This window comes from Lactuca virosa, chromosome 5 (genome assembly GCF_052849685.1).
Source record: "Lactuca virosa cultivar CGN04683 chromosome 5, Lactuca_virosa_CGN04683_v6, whole genome shotgun sequence".
Classification (NCBI taxonomy): domain Eukaryota; kingdom Viridiplantae; phylum Streptophyta; class Magnoliopsida; order Asterales; family Asteraceae; genus Lactuca; species Lactuca virosa.
The window spans coordinates 423751347-423775503 of NC_136430.1; the positions used below are offsets into that span (position 1 = coordinate 423751347).

The 24157-nt window shown below is 36.8% G+C and overlaps 1 long non-coding RNA gene across 1 annotated transcript; it reads left to right on the forward strand.

Moving 5' to 3' along the window:
- Positions 1–18626: 18626 nt before the first annotated feature.
- LOC145116101 (uncharacterized) lies at positions 18627–20766 on the forward strand. The gene is made up of 3 exons (XR_013711873.1): positions 18627–18961; positions 19630–19733; positions 20201–20766. It is a non-coding gene; the product is annotated as an uncharacterized LOC145116101 (long non-coding RNA).
- Positions 20767–24157: the final 3391 nt, after the last annotated feature.

The following is a 24157-nucleotide window of genomic DNA, read 5'->3' on the forward strand; positions in this document are numbered from 1 at the left end:
ATGTGCTTACGTCCTTCGTTGGATAAGCCTGTTGTGGATCTAACGACATATAGGAGCACAATCGATTTCCTTTGTATTTAACTACATGTTGACCTGATATTATGTGTGATGTATGTAATTGTGACAAGTACCAATCAAATACCAGAGAATCCCATCTTACTACAGTCAAGAATATATTTCGATACCTCAAAGGTACAATTTTGTTACGATTGTGGTATCATTCGAAGACAGGATTTTTCATCCAAGCATTTTCTGATGCGGACCTGGGTGTACGTCAATTGGATCGAAAGATCACAACTGGAGGGTGTCAAAATATGGACAGGAAACTTGTGAGTTGGCAATCAAAAAAGAAAACTTGTGTTTCTAGTTCATCCGTCGAGGCAGAATACATTACTGTAGTTGGGTTTACATCACAAGTGATTTGGATTCAAAGCCAATTGCGTGACTATGCAATCAACATGAAGAAAATACCTTTGTATTGCGATTCACAAAGTGCAATTCGCATTTGTCAAAATCCGGTCCAACACTCGAAAACAAAACATATTGTTCTTCTTTATCATTTTATCAAAGACCATAATGAAGATGGAAACATTGAAGTCCATTTTATCAAAACAACAGATCAACTTGTTGACATTTTCATAAGACGTTTGGATGAAAAAATCAGTCTTAAGGATTTTGAATGGACTGGGAATGATGGAAGCATGCTCTGTTCCTCATTCTTCTTAAATCTGACTCGAACTCGTGCTTTACCTTTCTTTCGATTATTCTAATCACTTTCTATTAGTAGGTATAAATTTCGTGTGTTTTATTCACTTTCGATTGTTTGTGTTATGTTCATATGTTACTATTCATGTTAAGCGTTCGACTGCCTTCACATTTGACTTCCCTCTGAATCGTTCAGAATAAGATTTCAATTCGCATCTGATGAGACGTAATTAGTACTAAACCTACCAGATTTCAATTCGCATATGATGATACGTAATTCAGAACAAGATTTCATTCTCATTCGTTCAGAACAAGATTTCAATTCTTGAAAAAGATTTAATTTTGGGTGAAAAAGATTTTAATTCGCATCAAATGAGACGTAATTAATACCAAATCTTTTTCACCCAAAATTTCTTTCAGGATCACACACACTACACTGCATATCCTCGACATCTCTAGTTGAAACCTACCAGAATCTAGATATGTCACACATTTGTGTTTATGAGCCTGAGTCATTCTTCCGTGATGATGGTGAAACCAACCAAACCTAAACATCACTGAATTGACGGTGAACAATTTTTTTCAAGATTTCCACGAAAAATTTGTTTCTTTGTACAATATCGATATTCAAAATGTCATTCTCATTCGTTGTGCGTGATCTTAAATGTTCATACACCAAGACATTTTTGCACAAAGAGATCTAGATTTTTTTTGAGATGAGATTTCTGTTTGAATATCTTTTCTGCATATTCGTCACTTATAATCATTCCTAACCATACTTGTTCTTGGCTACACTGGTCATCGAAGTAATTTTTCTCAACTGAATCACACTAATGTTAAGTTGTGACCTTCTGTGAAATTGAACCCGCCTTCGAAACCAAAAGAAAAAAAGGCGCTTTGATGCTCATCAATGAGTTGTCGATTGTATTTCACGGGAAACTACACAATAAATTCTTCATCTCTCTTGATGACGAATGAAGAGATTTTTGCCCGGGATCCACTTTCTTTCGTATCAAATGAAATTTGATATCATGATATCCACATTTTGTTTTATTTGCTTATATCTCATTCTTTGGCACCCAAAATGTCACACCCCAAACCAGAACGGCGGAAACGTTCGGGGGTGGAGGACGTCATGTAAGTATCACAACACATGCATTATAGTAATCAAAGTACAAACAACCATTGCATTAATAAGTATAAGATTTACATAAGTATTTAAACATTACATATTCAAACATCAAAGTAGATACGGTAGAAAGACAAAAGATGCAGCACGATACTAAGCTGTCTTCTCCAAAGCTCCGGGAATGTACCTGTCTACTGGATTCCTGAGAATACAAGTTATTTTGAAAGAGAGTATCAGCGATTAAGCTGGTGAGTTCATAAGTATTAGTTATGGTTGCTTTAGTTTTAAGAAAGTGAATGATTTAGTTCCAGAAAATCCTATATTTTTTGTTGTATTATGAAAAGTAGTTTTAATCCCATAAAACTGTTATATTCCGTTTGGTGATAAGTAATTTTAATCCCATAAAACCATTCTATTCCGTTTGGTGATAAGTAGTTTTAATCATATAAAACCGTTCTATTCTGATTGGTGATAAGTAGTATTTCTTAAAAATTACACTATTGCTGTAAATCAATAAGATTTATTGTTACCCTGTGATTTGCTAACCCTGGTACGTTGTATTTGTACCCCTGTTAGTTCAAACCTGATATGATGTATTATTACCCCGTGTTTGCTAACCCTGGTACGTTGTATTTGTACCCCTGTTAGTGCAAACCCGGTATGATGTATTATTACCCCGTGTTTGCTAACCCTGGTACGTTTTATTTATACCCCTATTAGTGTAAACCCGATATGATGTATTATTACCCCGTGTTTGCTAACCCTGGTACGTTGTATTTGTACCTATGTTAGTACAAACCCGGTATGATGTATTATTACGTCTTTAATATAATATCCATATACTAAAAGTATTATACGTATCCTGGTGTAAATGAATGAATTGTTAGTACTTTCCTTTCCTAATATACTCGGAATGTAAAGTATACAATCGTGAATCATATATGTATATTTAGTTTTGAATCATAAATTATACCTATTATAATTTATATGGTCTATCCGTTTAGCATGATTTCTTGAGAATGTACCCCTTTGCTCAGTTTGATACAAAGGTAATGATACCTATTGAAGTAACCTTTTATATTCATATATGTATAATATATATATATATATATATATATATATATATATATATATATAATTAAGAAGGAAACGACTTTTGGAAAAATAACACCACCTTAAGCCCACATCCAAACAAGGAAAAGGAAATCAGGAAACTCATTAGTCCTAAGTCCTTTAAGTCTTATTTATATACTTATACATATATAAACATGATTTTCACATTTATAAGTTTAAAGAGTTATAAAAACATTTAAAAGAGTTTACATGACCTTAAGTCATTATGGAAGTATTTGGTAAACCTTAATTTGAACACAAGATTTAAAAGCATAAGGATTAACATTAATGATTTTCTAGAAGAATGGTACTCATAATAGTTCTTACTATAATCACTTAATTTATACTGGCTATATATAACTTAATATCGAACGGACAGTCGAATGTGTGTATCTGCCCTAAGTCCACAACCAAACAAGGAACATGAAATGAGGCGGAAGTCACACATTTCACTGCCCATCGGATATTAATTATATGTAACTCTGATGAATAAATTAAGAATTTATAGAATTAACCATTAAAAGTCCTTTATGATATACTAGTCTAATAATCAGTATTAAACCTTTTGTGTGATTGTTATCACAGGTAAATATTAACACAATTTAATTGTGTTCAACTTGTATTCCCCCCTAAAAGCATTTAAAACCATTCAAAAGAGTAGATTATAGGGGTATGAACTCACCTTATGTTGGAGATTTGATTGAAGATACAATATAGAATGTTTGGTATGCCAAGCTAAGTCCCGAGCACAAATGGATCCTAATTGCAATATGATGGTATATATCGGCATGTAATTAGTGTTTAAAACAACTAACACGCAAGAAAACTACCTTAGGGACTAGGAAACACTTGAAATGAAGTGTTGAATCACATGTGATTTGATCAAAGGGAGTTTACGGCCACACAAGTGTGTTTTTGGCCTTGGTGTTTACGGCCATGGTGTTCACGGCCATGGGAGTTTACGGCCAATGAAGATCTTGAGGAGGGTTTACGGCCAAAGGAGATTGCATGGCCGTAAACTCTCCAAAATGGTGAAAGTTTGATCTTGGTTCAAGCTTAAAGGGTGTTTGTTTCATGAGGATTTGAGTGTTTCTAGTGGTTAACACGATTATGGAAGAAATACTCACCTTTAGAATGCTTTAGTGAGTTCACGGCCACCAAGAACAAGTAGGTGTTCTTGGTGTTCTTGGTGAAAGGATGAAGTTTTGAAGATCTAGACCAAAAGTGATGAATTCACGGATGAAATCAAGGGATTTTACTAGATTATGAAAGGTATCAACTAATAAATGGAAGAATCACTTACAAATTTGAAGAGAAATCAAAGTGTTCTTGATGATATTTGAGAGAAAATCGATTTTCAGCCTTGAAGATTGGAAGGATAATGAAGAAATGAAGGAAATCTATACTTAAGGGAAGGGGTTTACGGCCACCAAGAGTTTACGACCGTAAACTCCTAGTTTGCGGCCGTAAACTCCTTGTGATGGAGTTTTCGGTTCGATTTCAACTCAATTAACTTTAGCTGACACATCTCTACACCTAATCCTTAAGTGTACATGGATTAGAACCCTTAAACAGACCTCTAACAATGCTAAAAGATAGCAGAAATAAGTCTGACATTTGATTGGATTGATTGACTTACAAGAAGAAAATAACGGGGTGTTACATTATCCCCCCGTTAGAGAGAATTTCGTCTCGAAATTTAGTCTAAGGTATACACATGGATGAAGGGAAAAAGGTAGTTACTTATGATTCTGATGATCCTCTCGACCCCAAGTGAACATGGGTCCTCGCTATGCACTTTAAGCGGACTCTCACTATCGGGATAGGGATCTGATTAGTCCTAATTACTTCGCTGTCTAGGATTTCTACGAATCCTTCCACAAAGTTGAGGCTCTCGCTTACCTCGATCTAATCGAGTGGGGTAACAATAGTCTCTTCGAACAAACAGGTTGAAAGATAAGGATGTGGAAGGTAGGGTGTATGCTATTGAATTCTCAAGGTAGTCAAGGTCTCGAGGTAGTCGAGGTCTATACGTCACTGAATCAACTCTAGTATGAATCTCGAATGGTCTTATGTACCTTGGATTTAGTATTCCACGTTTTTCCGAAGTGTATCATACCCTTCCGGGGTGAGACCTTCACATGACGAGGTCACCAACCTGGAATTCCAAGGGTTTTCCCCTATTAAAGGCGTAACTTTTCTGATTGATTCTGGAAACTTTACGTTGTTTCTAGATTCGTAAACTCTTCTTGATAGTCTTTCGGATGAATTCCGGACCAGCAAAGGTGTTGTCTGGAATTTGGGTCTCTAGCTAGTTGCATGTCACCTACTTTAATCTAGTGCAGTGAGGATCTGCACTTGCGACCATAGAAGGTTTCAAATGGACTTTAAAAGCTAACATGGTAAAGGACTCGACTAGTTGATAAATGGGTATCCCATTCTTTACCAAAGTCGATCCCATATGCTCTCAGCATGACTTCTAATGCTTGAATCGTTCTCTCATTCTGTCTATCAGTTTGTGGACGGTAGGCTATACTGATGTTTAGCCTAGTTTCCAGGGACTCCTGAAGTGACTGGCTGAACTGGGAGGTGATTCTACTATCTCTAGCGGAGATAACATATATTGGAACACCGTGCAGTCTAACTAATCTCTCAGATACATGTTCTAGTTAACTTCTCTATTTTGCCTATTTCTTTACAATGGCAGGAAGTGTGCGGGCTTGGTTAATCTGGCGACGATCACCCAAAATGGCGTCAAGTCCACCTGTTGCCTTGGGTAACTTGATTATGAAGTCCATTTCAATCTGCTACACTTCCACTCAGGTATCTCCGGTTGTTGTAGAAAACCTGCAGGCTTTTGCTCCGAAGTTCATGATAAGACTCATACTTGGCTCATCCAATATTACTTCGTGTATACAAGTCGTATATAATTTAGATTTGACAAGACGTTCTAATGGGTGACTCTGCCCCAGGTCCACAACCAGACAAGGAACAGGAGATAGGGCGGAATCACACATCCTAAATCTTGTTAAGTCTAAATTATACACCACTCTCATGTATACACTTAACAACGATAGATTAACCTAATGAGTTATTAGTCTCTATTCTTGAACTTGGCTTGCGGTACAAATGATTTTCCTATGAGATCTATTGGGGATACTTCGGTGGTCACTGACTTCTGAGACGTCTTCGGTGCTTTTCGTTTCAAGTTCCCTATCTACTGAGTAGGCTAGAAGGGCGTGGTATCTCTCGCATGGGTATTTCTGAAGTTTTGAAGTGAGAGGTGATATAAGGGTTTTCGTTATGGATTGGAAGGATTTCATCTAACGGTTGATTTAAGGAAAAATTTCTCTTACACAGATCAAGAATTTTACATGGTAAGGACCAAGTCAAACCACGTCGACTGATGATGTCAGAACTCCTCGACGAAAAATAATTATTAAGTCGATTTATAATAAAAGATTATCAGGGCATGTGCTAGATATGCACATATGTTGTTCAGTGCTTTCGGTTTTGTCCTTGGTATTAATACCATGAACTTTTAATCTGAATTTTGACAAGCACTAACAGTACACGGGTTCTGATAATTTGAATTAATGAACTTTTATGATAAGATTCCTACTAGGTCTCTCTATAACCGCTTGTTGTACACAGGTCATGTATAATTAAGATTGGTAAGACAGTTGACTGAGCGACCCTGCCCTAAATCCACAACCAAACAAGGAACATGAAATAAGGCGGGATCACTCACTCTAAATATACAAATCTTAATTATAAACGACCCTTATATATACACTAATCCATCATAGCTTACCTGTTAGAGTTTCAAATTTTATATGAATGCTGTGATTTGGTTCGAATGAGAGAGTAATCATAATTATAAATAATTATTGGGGTTTGGAAGCGTACCAAAAATATAGCAGGTTTCTTTGATACTTCCCCATTCTCTGGGGTCAAAATCCTCCTGCTCCCCCGTCGTTCTTTTCTGTTGGACAATCCCTCTTAAAATGTCATATTTCACCACAAAGATGACATATTGGACTGGTCCCAACATTGTGTGACATCCCCAAATTTCTCGGCCAGAAAAGACCGATTTCGCTTATGCTTTTTAAAATAAAACCAGAGTAATCATTTGATTAAAAGTGTTGCGGAATTTGTTCCCATAAAACATGATAAATATATTATCAAATCATTTCTGAAGAACTGTATTTTATTCATTTAAACCACTAGGATGTCATTGTCAATACAAAAACATAAGCATAAACAAACTTACATTCATTTACACTAGTGATCTACTTCTCCCTTTTAATCTCTCAGTGTAAAGCAACATCGTATCGATACCTGTGATACAAATAAACTGAGTGGGTCAGGCTTGGGAGCCTGGTGAGCATATAGGGTTTTCAACCCACAATAAATAAATTTATTATGTTTAAACATCAAACAATCAACCCAATTACCCAATCCCCATTATCTCCTTTATTTATTAAGGAGTTACCCTAAGAATCAGCTATCACTCATTCCTAAGGAATAGGCACGAAGTCCATCGCTGCCCAAGGTTTATACTACAAGCACTAACAAACGTCGATCCCCACATACTGATCCTATACAATCATCTTACTAGATCTAGCCTAAAGGAACGATATGAACAACCAACTGAAGAAACTGCTTCGGAAATTCCCTAGCAGCAAACGAGGATCGATAAAGACATCAAATGAGAGGAATGGAATAAGTTTCACCACGAACCTTCGTTCGTAAAAGAAAGAACCACAAGACAATTAAGTCAGGGGTAGTTATCAATGCCTAGCCGTGGTCCGAATATCGTGAGGTAATTTACCCCCAGACTCACCCTATCCAGCATCGAACTTTGCCTAGGCAGTGGTCTGAATATCGTGAGGTATGTAACCTCCAGACTCACCTTATCGAGCATCGAAATTTGCCTAGCCGTGATCTGAATATCGTGAGGTATTTTACCCCCAGACTCACCCTATCCAGCTTCGAGAACGGAAACGCTGACTCATGAAGCTCGTCCGGTCACTTCATAAAAGAAACGAAGACTCCAAAGCTCTTCAAAATAAAAAGTATAGGGAAAATACTAATAAAGTACTCCCGTACGCTCCCGTACCCCGACACGTAATAGTGTCAAAAAGAAAAACTATCGGATGAACACATAGGTCAAAAACACCTAATGAACATATAGTTCGAGAACACCTTATGAACATATAGTTCAAACATACCTACCGATTACGAGTCTGCTAACGTTCCACTGGACTATCTAGAGTAGTCTGTGGCCGTTGTCTATACTCTGCTAGATGACTAGATCATCTTAAACATCGATACCTCTCATCAATTTTTATTTCATCACACATCAGCTAATTCATCTACCCATGTTTTACCCAACATATTTGTAGATAAAAATACATATACAGTTTAAAAACCTGTATAATCATTCCTTCAATATCCATCTCAAATAAACAAACAATATATATTCACATAGCACGTAGTTTATATAAAATACTTTATATCTATGTGTAAGATGAAAGTAACTATACACTCACTTGATTTAACGATAATCGGGCAGCACTTCGTTTCCTAAAACGATCGTTTCTAATAAAACCGAGAGTTTTATTGAGAAACCGGGCTCTGCAAGGGTCGGGCTTCAAAACCGAAAAGATAAAATTTTCCGGGTCTTCGGGTACTTCGGGGCGTGTTCCGGGTGTTGGAAATAATCCCGGGGCTTCGGGGGAAGTTGGAATGAAAGAAACATGGGTTTAGAGGTGTAAAATGCCACTTTTCCAAAATATACCCGGGAGGTCTCGCACCCTTCTATTTATAGGGGCGAGGCTTCTGATCCAAGGGCTGAGAGGCTACCAGGTGGCAGCAGATCCGAAAAGGAAGCACATGTCTCGCACGTGCGAGGGTCCTGGTGTAGCCTTCTGATTGGACCGAGGTCTAGGTCCGAGGGGGGAGTCGTGGTGCCTGCGAAGCTCGGACAGGTGGTACGACACGCGTCGGTGCGAGGTGAGGCGGCTTCGGATGCGAGGAGTCACCTTTGCACGCGTCGGATGACTCAGCAAATTCGGACACGTGGCACGCATGCAGCGAAGGTGACGTGGCCGAAGTCCACCATGCGAAATTTCTCGGATTTGGCATTTTTTCTCGATTTTTGTGCAAAAACTTCTAAAATCCATAACTTTCGCATACTATCTCCGTTTTTACGTTCTTTATATGCACGCGTAGATAAAATTACGCTCTACAACTTTCGTTTAGACTTCGTTGGCTAATTTTGACTTTAATTTTTATATTATTATTTTTAACAGACCGGGACAGGAAATTCGTTAAAAATTCATAACTTCTTTATCTGACGTCCGTTTTCGTCTGTGTTTTTTACTGTTGTACTACTATTTCGGAGACCTTCGAATCTCGTTTAGGTTGTGTCGGCTAAAAATCACTCGATCTAAAATTCGAGTTTTTAGCTGTCTACTGCTAAGCTGAAACTTAGAAAAATCATAACTTCCTCATACGAAGTCAGATTTGGACGTTCTTTTTATACATACTCTCGGTTTAACGAACACTACGACTTTTGTTTAGATCACTAAGGCTAAAAAGTAGTTTATCAAAAACTCACTTTTTACGTCATTCGGCACCGTGCCGGTTTTGTCGTGAAACTTCGACAGGTCATAACTTCTTCGTTATAACTCGGATTTCGGCATTCTTTATATATCCGTAATCCTTGTCACGACCACTACAACTTTCTTAATAGATATCGGCTTTATCTAATATTTATTTTCGACGCTCATTTTTTTATTCTTAATTAATTAAATCCTAGTAATTAAGTATAAAACACATAATTCACATAATATTCACATAATTCCTTACAAAGGTTAACCTAGACTATTATGTCAATATTAATGCCTAGCCTAGAAACACAGGCGTTACAATTCTCTCCCCCTTAGAATGATTCCGTCCCCGAAATCACACATCAGCAAACAAATACGGGTAGCGACTCATCATGTCACTCTCCGTTTCCCAGGTGAGATTTGGCCCATTCGTATGTTTCCAACGCACAAGCACTAAATCGACCATCTTGCGTCGCAACTTCTTAGTCTTACGGTCAACGATTGCCTTAGGTTCTTCAATTAACCTCTTGTTTTCATCCAACCTTAATTCAGAAATGAGAATTATGTCGGGCACATCTCCCGTGAACTTTCTCAAATAACCCACATGAAAGGTATTATGAATACCCTCCAGTTCTTCTGGTAATTCTAGCTTGTAAGCTTGATTCCCGCTCCTCTGAAGAACTTTAAATGGTCCAATAAACCTTGGACTCAATTTTCCACTTTTACCAAATCTTATAAGTCCCTTCCACAGTGAGACTTTAAGTAAAACCGAATCTCCAAGTTCGAATGATATCGGTTGTCTTTTCTTGTCAGCATAGCTCTTTTGTCGATCTTGAGCTGCTAACATCCTTTCTCTAATCACTTTCAACTTTTCAGCAGTCTGATGGACTATTTCAGGTCCCATAAACTGCTTTTCCCCAGCTTCCAGCCAACATGACGACGTTCGACACTTTTCTCCATACAAAGCGTGATAAGGTGCCATCTTGATGTTCGAGTGGAAACTATCATTATAGGAAAATTCTACTAGAGGTAAGTGTTCACCCCAGTTACCTTGGAATTCCAGGGTACATGCTCTCAGCATATCCTCCAATGTTTGAATTGTTCGTTCGCTCTGACCATCGGTTTGCGGATGGTAAGCTGTATTCAAACATAACTTGGTACCCAATTCCTCTTATAGACTCCTCCAAAACCTTGAGGTAAAACGGTTGTCACGATCTGATACAATCGTTAACGGAACACCGTGAAGCCTCATAATTTCCTTCACGTAAGAACTCGTAAGTTTATCCATAGACCATTTCTCGTTGGCTGCTATGAAATGCGCACTCTTAGTGAAGCGATCAATGACCACCGAAATCATGTCGTGACCGTTCCTTGTTCTGGGCAGTTTAGTCACAAAATCCATGGTAATGTCTTCCCATTCACCCATGGGTACAGGTAAAGGTTCTAAACTCCCATACGGTTTCTGATTTTGTGCCTTAACCCTAGCACATGTTACACACTCGGCCACATACTTAGCAACATCGAGCTTCATCGTTGGCCACCAGTAATAGGGCTTTAGATCCCTATACATTTTTGTACTGCCGGGGTGAATCGAGTACATGGTCTTGTGAGCTTCTTCCATCAGAAGATCTCTTACTCCTCCCGTCTTAGGTACCCAAATCCTATCTTTGAATACCTTCAGTCCTTGACCGTTTGTATCAAACACCAACGTTTTACCCAAACGTTCTTCCTTTCGGTCATTTTTCTCTAAAGCTTCCTCTTGAGCTTTCTTTATACCTTTCACAATTGTCAAGACAACTTCAATTCTCAACGCTCTTGGCCTTTTCTTTTCAAGATTTACCTTCCGACTGAGAGCATCAACAACAACATTTGCTTTACCAGGGTGGTAAAGTATCTCACAGTCGTAGTCCTTGAATAACTCTAGCCAGCGCCGTTGCCTCATGTTCAATTCCTTCTGATTAAAGAGATATTGAAGACTCTCATGATCAATTAAAAGTTTGTATTTAATGCCATAAAGATAGTGCCTCCATATCTTTAAGGCGAATACTACCGCTGCCAACTCCAGATCATGAGTGGGGTAGTTCTTTTCATGCTCTTTCAACTGCCTCGATGCATACACTATCACTTTATCCCTTTGGGTCAGAACACAACCTAACCCAACTTCTTTAACAACGAATGCGATACTTCTATTGATCACTTTGATCATCCTTTACTTCAATTTGGCTTAAGTCAAATGCTACCTCGAACTTGGTTATCTGAACCACGTAATAAACTCATCGTAGTCGGACTCGATTCGATATGACCTCTAGGGTCGGAATAACAATCATCTTCTTAGTCATTACCGAAACGATGGTAACGACATACTAGAATAAGACGGAATCAGTTACTAGTTCCTTGGTAACCTTGTGACTTTCCCTGATCCAAGTGTGAGTCCTGTGCTTCCAGTAGTATAGATCTCTACTACTATTCACACCTACTCATACTCGTCCCAAGTACTGTCTCGCAGTCCCCAAGTCCTAAAATCACAAAACACTTTAACACATACAAATGTGTCCAATTAATCATACAATTTTCCTAGACTCTACTAGGACTTCTTCCATGCGTATCTTCAATCATCAATTCTACTTCAACTTGGTTGGTGATGGAAATTCCAGACGATGGGACAACTTCAAGAATTACACCAATCATTCCATCATCCTTCCAATCGAAGGTGTACTTCAGACGTACCGTACCCCTCTAAATGTTCCGTTATTTTATCAGACATATTCTCAAGGCAAGATACCACTCTTACGATATCTTCTGATAGGTATCATTCGCTATCATAAGCTTTTCATTTCCTCCATCTACTCAATTCTCTACGAGTCTTCACCATAACGTTTTGTACACCCAAACAGACGTTCGGTGTACCGGGCGAAAATTTAAGATAGGAAAGCTTTATTTACGATAGACGTATAAATCTCCTTATCACTTCGAAACGTTTACATGCTAGTTCTAATATCGTAGTCATACGCTTAGAATCCTAAACACATAAAGTTTCCAGATCCGGTCGGCAACAGACCATAGATCCGAACAAATAATAGCATATAAGGCATCTTTATAGCTATAACATAAAATATTTAACACATAAAACATTTTAGGCATCTTTCCTAAAATACACTTGTGCTCGTGTCTAAAATATAGCAGACACTCATCTCACAATCATCGCTTAGCATTCTAAGTTTAAGTCTAGAAATCCTACAAATTCCTAGTTCGCTTAAACTAATGCTCTGATACCAACTGTGACATCCCTAATTTCTCGGCCAGAAAAGACCGATTTTGTTTATGCTTTTTAAAATAAAACCAGAGTAATCATTTGATTAAAAGTGTTGCGGAATTTGTTCCCATAAAAACATGATAAATATATTATCAAATCATTTATGAAGAAATGTATTTTATTCATTTAAACCACTGGGATATCATTGTCAATACAAAAACATAAGCATAAACAAACTTACATTCATTTACACTAGTGATCTACTTATCCTTTTTAATCTCTCAGTGTAAAGCAACATCGTATCGATACCTGTGATACAAATAAACTGAGTGGGTCAGGCTTGGGAGCCTGGTGAGCATATAGGGTTTTCAACCCACAATAAATAAATTTATTATGTTTAAACATCAAACAATCAACCCAATTACCCAATCCCCATTATCTCCTTTATTTATTAAGGAGTTACCCTAAGAATCATCTATCACTCATTCTTAAGGAATTTTCCTAAGGAATAGGCACGAAGTCCATCGCTGCCCAAGGTTTATACTACAAGCACTAACAAACGTCGATCCCCACATACTGATCCTATACAGTGATCTTACTAGATCTAGCCTAAAGGATCGATATGAACAACCAACTGACGAAACTGCTTCGAAAATTCCCTAGCAGCAAACGAGGATCGATAAAGACATCAAATGAGAGGAATGGAATAAGTTTCACCACGAACCTTCATTCGTAAAAGAAAGAACCACAAGACAATTAAGTCAGGGGTAGTTATCAATGCCTAGCCGTGGTCCGAATATCGTGAGGTAATTTACCCCCAGACTTACCCTATCCAGCATCGAACTTTGCCTAGGCAGTGGTCTGAATATCGTGAGGTATGTAACCTCCAGACTCACCCTATCGAGCATCGAAATTTGCCTAGCCGTGATCTGAATATCGTGAGGTATTTTACCCCCAGACTCACCCTATCCAGCATCGAGAACGGAAACGCTGACTCATGAAGCTCGTCCGATCACTTCATAAAAGAAACAAAGACTCCAAAGCTCTTCAAAATAAAAAGTATAGGGAAAATACTAATAAAGTACTCCCGTACGCTCCCGTACCCCGACACGTAATAGTGTCAAAAAGAAAAACTATCGGATAAACACATAGTTCAAAAACACCTAATGAACATATAGTTCGAGAACACCTTATGAACATATAGTTCAAACATACCTACCGATTACGAGTCTGCTAACGTTCCACTGGACTATCTAGAGTAGTCTGTGGCCGTTGTCTATACTCTGCTAGATGACTAGATCATCTTAAACATCGATACCTCTCATCAATTTTTATTTCATCACACATCAGCTAATTCATCTACCCATGTTTTACCCAACATATTTGTAGATAAAAATACATATACAGTTTAAAAACCTGTATAATCATTCCTTCAATATCCATCTCAAATAAACAAACAATATATATTCACATAGCACGTAGTTTATATAAAATACTTCATATCTATGTGTAAGATGAAAGTAACTATACACTCACTTGATTTAACGATAATCGGGTAGCACTTCGTTTCCTAAAACGATCGTTTCTAATAAAACCGGGAGTTTTATTGAGAAACCGGGCTCTGCGAGGGTCGGGCTTCAAAACCGAAAAGATAAAATTTTCCGGGTCTTCGGGTACTTCGGGGCGTGTTCCGAGTGTTGGAAATAATCCTGGGGCTTCGGGGGAAGTTGGAATGAAAGAAATATGGGTTTAGGGGTGTAAAATGTCACTTTTCCAAAATATACCCGGGAGGTCTCGCACCCTTCTATTTATAGGGGCGAGGCTTCTGATCCAAGGGCTGAGAGGCTACCAGGTGTCAGCAGATCCGAAGAGGAAGCACATGCCTCGCATGTGCGAGGGTCCTGGTGTAGCCTTCTGATTGGACCGAGGTCTAGGTCCGAGGGGGGAGTCGTGGTGCCTGCGAAGCTCGGACAGGTGGTGCGACACGCGTCGGTGCGAGGTGAGGCGGCTTCGGATGCGAGGAGTCACCTGGGCACGCGTCGAATGAATCAACAATTTCGGACACGTGGCACGCATGCATCGAAGGTGACGTGGCCGAAGTCCACCATGCGAAATTTCTCGGATTTGACATTTTTTCTCGATTTTTGTGCAAAAACTTCTAAAATCCATAACTTTCGCATACTATCTCCGTTTTTACGTTCTTTATATGCACGCGTAGGTAAAATTACGCTCTACAACTTTCGTTTAGACTTCGTTGGCTAATTTTGACTGTAATTTTTATATTATTATTTTTAACAGACCGGGACAGGAAATTCGTTAAAAATTCATAACTTCTTTATCCGACGTCCGTTTTCGTCTGTGTTTTTACCGTTGTACTACTATTTCGGAGACCTTCGAATCTCGTTTAGGTTGTGTCGGCTAAAAATCACTCGATCTAAAATTCGAGTTTTTAGCTGTCTACTACTAAGCTGAAACTTAGAAAAATCATAACTTCCTCATACAAAGTCAAATTTGGACGTTCTTTTTATACATACTCTCGGTTTAACGAACACTACGACTTTTGTTTAGATCACTAAGGCTAAAAAGTAGTTTATCAAAAACTCACTTTTTACGTCATTCGGCACCGTGCCGGTTTTGTCGTGAAACTTCGACATGTCATAACTTCTTCGTTATAACTCGGATTTCGACATTCTTTATATATCTGTAATCCTTGTCACGACCACTAAAACTTTCTTAATAGATATCGGCTTTATCTAATATTTATTTTCGACGCTCATTTTTTTTATTCTTAATTAATTAAATCTTAGTGATTAAGTATAAAACACATAATTCACATAATATTCACATAATTCCTTTTCATTTCTTCCAAAATGAGTTACAAAGGTTAACCTAGACTATTATGTCAATATTAATGCCTAGCCTAGAAACACGGACGTTACACATTGGTAGTTGAAGTGATGAACTCGATCGGGGTTCTATAGATACGGGCGGTGTGCCCCTTCATGTTGCATCTAATGCAATGCAGCACTCGACATACTCCATGATGATGGTAGTTGCACTTGCTGCAGTATGGGAGGTTTCCCAAGTATGATGTGGTCGCTGTTGGGATAGCAGGGATGATGGGGGTATTAACTGCCCCAGTTTGTTGCCCTTTTGTAGGTCCTTGCGTTGAACAACTCCCTTTCTCTTTCTCGAACTTTCGTTTCAGGATATTAGGTTTGAGGGCCGGTGTGTCTTTACAAATAGGCAATTGTTGCTAAAATTGGTTATCACCACGATCAGGATTGTCGATTACATTATCACTAACATTTGCATTGTTAACATTAAGGTGAGCCATGACAGCTGCTACGGCTGCTGTGACTGCAGCTTGAAACGTAGTTGAATCTATCTGAAGGATTGGTGTTTTACTGGTGGGTTGGTTACATTTCTTCAGAGGCATGATTCTGCTACACGATGAAAAAAATGAGTTTGTGAGCAACGATGGTTGTCTCTATATGTATTTTAAACATTTATATATATACATATAAAATTTTCATTTTTGTTATCTGGTTCTCAATGATTCGACCTACATCCCTATGATGCAGTCCTGGGAAGAGTAGAAGTAAGTTCTACAATGGTTATAAACCGAGTGTCAACCGAACTAAGTTATCTTTAATTGGAGAATATCATATTCCAACTTCGGAAAGATTTGAAAACAATTCATATCAGAGTCTACATAAAATAGACTCATGAATTTGTAGGAATAATCACTCTCAATTGAGATTTCGTGATTCGATTTACTGTTATCAGTCGTAACGGGAGAATATGATAAGCTTATGCCTAATGTGAGTAGTGTAATCACTAACTCATTAGGTTGTATTAATTTATTAGTTATTCGTGTTACGCAAAAGGTACTCAACCACTTCGCATGAATCACACGTGGTTTTTCCTCTGTTTTCAGTTCTACTCGCGACGATACTGATTTGTTCTCTCCTGATATCTAAATGGTGTCCTTCTCTCCTATAGGTATATTGAATTCCTGTGCCGTCTTACTTCCTATTCTGAAACTGATCCCCATTACTTCATAATGGAGTGTTCAAATCCCGGAAGTTCATGCAAACCTCTCATTGGTGTCCCTAATAGGATAAGGGCACTAAATGATTTCTATAGTTTCTTTACTTCTCATCTGTTTCTTTCTTGGAATTCTCTTAATGTAACTCTGCTGGATCCTCCTTGACTCTTCTATTGATTGCTGGAGCGACTACATCTATCTAAGGGGTTTATACGAGAATGGAAATGTCTAAAGAATCTATGTGAAAATTTCAATTTTTATGAAGGTGATCTTTTCTGGTCATTCTATAATCACATAGTGTGTACCGATTATATATAATCCATACCAAATAGACCTTCGAATAAGTAATCCCACTTTAAAACCACATCCAAACAAGGAAAAGGGAGTAGAGTGAAAATCACATATTCTAAGTCTATAAAATCTCAACTATATATAACCTTAACGTATCCACTTAGTAATTATAGACTTACCAGAAAAGATCTTTTAAAATTTCGCAAAAGTTTATTTATGGTATTTAAAATACTTCTATAGTATTTTAATTATATGATTGATTCTTGAACTTCTTGATATAAGAAGTTGATAAGTTTTCAGTTTTGTGACTATAGTATCATAAAATACTCATATAGTATTTTAAACTTTATCTTTGGTTCTAGTATCCTTCTGGTATCTAGGTAAGTTTTAGATGTGTTGCAACACAACAATCACTCCCAAACACATGTTGGTCATATCTCAAATGAATATAGGTTATCAAGATATATTGATCGCAGATATGATTACATAACTGTCCAGGTTTAACCGCAATGCCCAACATCCAAATACTTTTGTTTTGTTCTTCTTGTGATACTCGTTCTAGTATATATATTCTCCATGTACTTATACTTTTATAAAATATTGTTATACTTTAAAGTATAACTCTTGGACAGAGTGTTTTTACCCCAATGTGTTTATAGTTGTATATCTTTTATGACTGATATACTGAGTTTACTATAAACAATGCTCTGATACCAATCTGTCACATCCCCAAACCAGAACGGCGGAAACCTTCAGGGGCGGAGGACGTCATGTAAGTATCACAACACATGCATTATAGTAATCAAAGTACAAACAACCATTGCATTAATAAGTATAAGATTTACATAAGTATTTAAACATTACATATTCAAACATCAAAGTAGATACGGTAGAAAGACAAAAGATGCAGCACGGTAGTAAGCTGTCTTCTCCAAAACTCCGGGGATGTACCTATCTACTGGATTCCTGATAATACAAGTTATTTTGAAAGAGAGTATCAGCGATTAAGTTGGTGAGTTCATAAGTATTAGTTATGGTTGCTTTAGTTTTAAGAAAGTGAATGATTTAGTTCCAGAAAATCTTATATTTTCTGCTGTATTATGAAAAGTAGTTTTAATCCCATAAAACCGTTCTATTCCGTTTGGTGATAAGTAGTTTTAATCCCACAAAACCGTTCTATTCCGTTTGGTGATAAGTAGTTTTAATCCCATAAAACCGTTCTATTCTGATTGGTGATAAGTAGTATTTCTTAAAAATTACACTATTGGTGTAAATCAGTAAGATTTATTATTACCCTGTGATTTGCTAACACTACAAATAAAATTACATTTAGTGGCACAAATTTTTAGTGGATATTTTTTTTTGTGCCACAATAGTTATATTTTTAGTGGCACATATTTATTTCTGCCACTCTAATACCCTTAAATTGAATTTTTTTTAGTTTTGATGATCCCGCTCCAAGTTCCCTCCAAGTCTAGATACGGCGCTTCTCATCCCCAAACTAATATCACGTGAGAGGCAACCCTAATTCCCTGTCTCCAGACTCCAATCTTCTCTGCAACCCTAATCTCTCCCTAACCGGCAGGCTAACCACCACACACCATCTTCTCCGCTAAACACAGTCGATACCGCCATCATCACCGTCTGTTCCAGTCAATCATCAATTTTCCTTCTAGAACCCCGTATCCTTCATCCCACAACTTCACAACATCGATTCTGTGTTCCCTCATCCTCCATAACTTCGAATCAAAAGTTATGAGCATTTATTTGTGAAGGAAGAAACTCAACCCACTCAGATTAAGGTACTTCGATTTTGATTCCATTTCCCCATGATTCCCCTGTTAGTTCGAATTGAAAGTTTTGTTTTGGAAGTATAATGTTGTTTATTTTTATCGAAACTATCCTCTCTTGTCTCTCGATTTCTGTTAAGAATACAACTTTGCTCTTTCGATTTTCATCTATGCAATCTAGGACTCATTAGAGTTGGAAGGGAAGTATTATCCTGTTTGGTTCTTATTCTGTATGACCATGCCCCTCTTGCTATGGAATTGCCTAGTTCTTAACTTGATGCTTCGCTTTTCTAGATGTCATTTTTTTCTCATTTAGTTTTTCGTTTTTGGCTTTGGAATTTTACCAAGTTGCGGTGTAACCGTCACCACGTTTTGGTTGCTTTGGTTTTTAAAGAGTTTTTTTCAATCTGGACGATTCTATCCTTGATGGTCTATCCCCTGCGCATAGAGGTGTATTTAGAGAAACCTTCTATCATTTTGAGGTGGATGTCAGTAGACATCACAAAGAATTACGTTTGAGTCGATTTGTTGATTGTGAAGCATCTGCTTAAAGAACATGCATCAGTTTGTGCTTCTTCTTCATATGTGTTTTGTATATTCTGATTACCTCGTAGTTTTTCTTCTTCATTTTGTGATTCTTCTTATCTAATCAATAATTTAAGACTAATTTTGCATGATAGATATCTTCAACTATCAGTCAACCTATGAGGTGAGCTAATGGAAATGTGGTGAGTACCATTATTTGTTCTAATGCAGTCAAAGCTCAAAATAAGATCACAAAGAGGTACTTTTTCTTTTCTTGTTGTAAAATCTTATTTTTGTTTTAGATATGTCAATATATCATTCACTTTTGAGCAACATATAAATTAAGCTCCCAAAAATAATAAAAGTTATATCATTTTCCATAAGGCTAGGTGGCATTGATATTGTTCAGCTCCTTAACAGAGACAATTGGCAATCAATTTGACCATATTTACTGATTTACAAAACACTGTTACTTAGGTGCCTACAATATGAGACAATAAGTAGTGTTAAACTTGAATCATGCCATTTTAAGTGCTCATAGTAGGTTTGCTACAACTTTAAGAAATATTTTTGGACAATTTAGTAATTAAGTTCTATGAAAATTAAGTAAATTATGGCAAAATCTTGTTCTTACCGCCCCAACAAAAAGTGTTATTATCATTTAGTTTTCAGTTTTGAAATATGAAGTGAACTTTTTGTTTAATTTTGTTTTCATTCAATGTGCAGGTTATAATAGCATTACTAAATGCTCGAATGTCAAAAAAATCCTTTAACAACAGGACAATTAATAGTGTTTGAGCAGCACCATGTCATTTTTACCACTACTCATCTTTTTAGTTCTCCCATTTATTTTATTTCTTTTTCATTCCCCACTTCTTATCTTTCATTTGATTTAGATTCGACATCATATAATTACTAAGGAGAGCAAGTTAATACTCCAGCTCCGTCATTCTTTTTCTATATGTGTCTCGTTTGGCAGATATCATACGTGAATCCAGAAAGTGCTTGACTTGGGTCGTAATAGAGGGATGCTGAAGACAATTATTCAAATGATGGCTACTTTAAAGTTAAGGATGCAGAGAAACATTGGTACATTCGATTTGTATGAAGGATGACAGTTGTAAAAGACAATGGTTCAAGTATTTAGTTTGATAGTTTTTTATATTGTGTAATTACTATCACAATGTTTAGACTTATTAAGCATTTTGGAAGTTATTTTTGTTTTAAATATTGAGGATATTATTGTAAGACAAGTTAGATTTAATTAAGTAATGCTTTATGTTGTTCATGTATTATCTTAATTATTCTTTTATTATTTTATGTTTCATTTCAGTTTTAAAAAACAAATTGGACCTAATTTGTACTATAAATGTTTTGTAGTAAAAAAAAGTGATCCCAAAAAAATAAAAAATGCTTTTTTAATTATAGCAATTATATAGTAGCATAAAAAATGTCAAAAAACCAAAAAGTGTTATAGTGGCATAAAAAAAAGTGTCACTAAAACCCAAAAGGGTTGCAGCGACACAATCAAAAAGTGCCACTAAAAGTCTTTAGTGGCACTTTTTTTTGTGCCGCTGATTGTCGAGGGGGTCTTTAGTGGCACTTTTTTGGTTTTTAGTGGCACGTTTTCTGTGCCACTAAATGTCGTTTTATTTGTAGTGTAACCCTGGTACGTTGTATTTGTACCCCTATTAGTGCAAACCTGGTATGTTGTATTATTACCCCGTGTTTGCTAACCCTGGTACGTTGTATTTGTACCCCTGTTAGTGCAAACCCGGTATGATGTATTATTACCCCGTGTTTGCTAACCCTGGTACGTTGTATTTGTACCCCTGTTAGTGCAAACCCGGTATGATGTATTATTACCATGTGTTTGCTAACCCTGTTACATTGTATTTGTACCCCTGTTAGTGCAAACCCGGTATGATGTATTATTACCCCGTGTTTGCTAACCCTGGTACGTTGTATTTGTACCCCTGTTAGTGCAAACCCGGTATGGTGTATTATTACTTCTTTAATATATTATCCATATATTAAAAGTATTATACGTATCCTGGTGTAAATGAATGAATTGTTAGTACTTTCCTTTCCTAATATACTCGGAATGTAAAGTATACAATCGTGAATCATATATGTATATTTAGTTTTGAATCATAAATTATACCTATTATAATTTATATGTTCTATCCGTTTAGCATGATTTCTTGAGAATGTACCCCTTTGCTCAGCGTGATACAAAGGTAATGATACCTATTGAAGTAACCTTTTATATTCATATATGTATAATATATATATATAATTAAGAAGGAAACGACTTTTGGACAAATAACACCACCTTAAGCCCACATCCAAAGAAGGACAAGGAAATAAGGAAACTCTTTAGTCCTAAGTCCTTTAAGTCTTATTTATATACTTATACATATATAAACATGATTTTCACATTTATAAGTTTAAAGAGTTATAAAAACATTTAAAAGAGTTTACATGACCTTAAGTCATTATGGAAGTATTTGTTAAACCTTAATTTGAACACAAGATTTCAAAGCATAAGGATTAACATTAATGATTTTCTAGAAGAATGGTACTCACAATAGTTCTTACTATAATCACTTAATTTATATTGGCTATATATAACTTAATATCGAACGAACAGTCGAATTGTGTATCTGCCCTAAGTCCACAAGCAAACAAGGAACAGGAAATGAGGCGGAAGTCACACATTCCACTGCCTATCAGATATTAATTATATGTAACTCTAATGAATAAAATAAGAATTTATAGAATTAACCATTAAAAGTCCTTTATGATATACTAGTTTAATAATCAGTATTAAACCTTTTGTGTGATTGTTATCACATGTAAATATTAACACAATTTAATTGTGTTCAACTTGTATTCCCCCCTAAAAGCATTTAAAACCATTCAAAAGGGTAGATTATAGGGGTATGAACTCACCTTATGTTGGAGATTTGATTGAAGATACGATATAGGATGTTTGGTATGCCAAGCTAAGTCCCGAGCACAAATGGATCCTAATTGGCATATATAGGCATGTAATTAGTGTTTAAAACAACTAACATGCAAGAAAACTACCTTAGGGACTAGGAAACACTTGAAATGAAGTGTTGAAATCACATGTGATTTGATCAAAGGGAGTTTACGGCCACACAAGTGTGTTTACGGCCATGGGAGTTTACGGCCAATGAAGATCTTGAGGAGGGTTTATGGCCAAGGGAGATTGCATGGCCGTAAACTCTCCAAAATGGTGCAAATTGGATCTTGGTTCAAGCTTAAAAGGTGTTTGTTTCATGAGGCTTTGAGTGTTTGTAGTGGTTAACAAGATTATGGAAGAAATACTCACCTTTAGAATGCTTTAGGGAGTTCACGGCCACCAAGAACAAGTAGGCGTTCTTGATGTTCTTGGTGAAAGGATGAAGTTTTGAAAATTTAGACCAAAAGTGATGAATTCACTGATGAAATCAAGGGATTTTACTAGATTATGAAAGGTATCAACTAATAAATGGAAGAATCACTTACAAATTTGAAGAAAAATCAAAGTGTTCTTGATGATACTTGAGAGAAAATCGAGTTTCATCCTTGAAGATGTGAAGGATAATGAAGAAATGAAGGAAATCTATACTTAAGGGAAGGGGTTTACGGCCACCAAGAGTTTACGGCCGTAAACTCCTTGTGATGGAGTTTTCGGCTCGATTTCAACTCAATGAACTTTAGCTGACACATCCCTACACCCAATCCTTAAGTGTACAAGGCTTAGAACCCTTAAACAGACCTCTAACAATGCTAAAAGATAGCAGATTCAAGTCTGACATTTGATTGGATTGATTGACTTACAAGAAGAAAATAACAGGGTGTTACACAAAAACACTAAAATCCTTGAGGTTTTGGGTATTACTAACTCAAAACTTAGATGTTACAAAATCTGGAAAATGGTTTCACTTATCCTTCCCATAAGTAAATGAGCCTAGCCTCCATGTCGAAGGATGGTTCTGATCTTGGTATCGAAACATATGGCGGTTCTAATATGATTGACAGACACAAATGGTCAGAATGAAGTGACGGTTCAGAATTTTCATGGGAATCAAGGAGAACGTGATGATCATTTTTCCTATGTGGTGATATTTACGGTGTCGGTTAAGTAACAAACACAATACTTGGCATTTTCTTACTAGGTACCGACTCAAATCCAAAAATAACACAAGTTGTAAAAGGAAAATGATGAATTCCTTTGATCTTTCTACTCTCTGAGTATACGTCAAGAACCCTAACTGTTCATCAATTCTAAAGTTCTTCAAAATTCTCTACAATGGATGCTTCTCAACGTAATGTTGATGAAACTACAACCAATGAAGAAGATGTTTCACAAGCTATGATGAAGATTCAGCACACCTATCTTCGTCTAGTTCCATTTCTTGAAACCTACCCTGGGGAGTTACAGATTCTTGTTGAAACTCTGAATAACTTTGTCTTATCAGATGCTCTTTCTACATCGTTTGCAATCCCAATGGTATGGCTTTCTCTTGCTGCTTCAACCACAATGTTCAAAAAAACTACCAAGGTGGTTACATTCGAACTCTTGAATTCAAAATCAAAGAAACTCACTTGGAAAGAGTTTGCCCAAATTCTGAAATTACCAACTTCAGGTACTTTCTATGAAATTTCAAA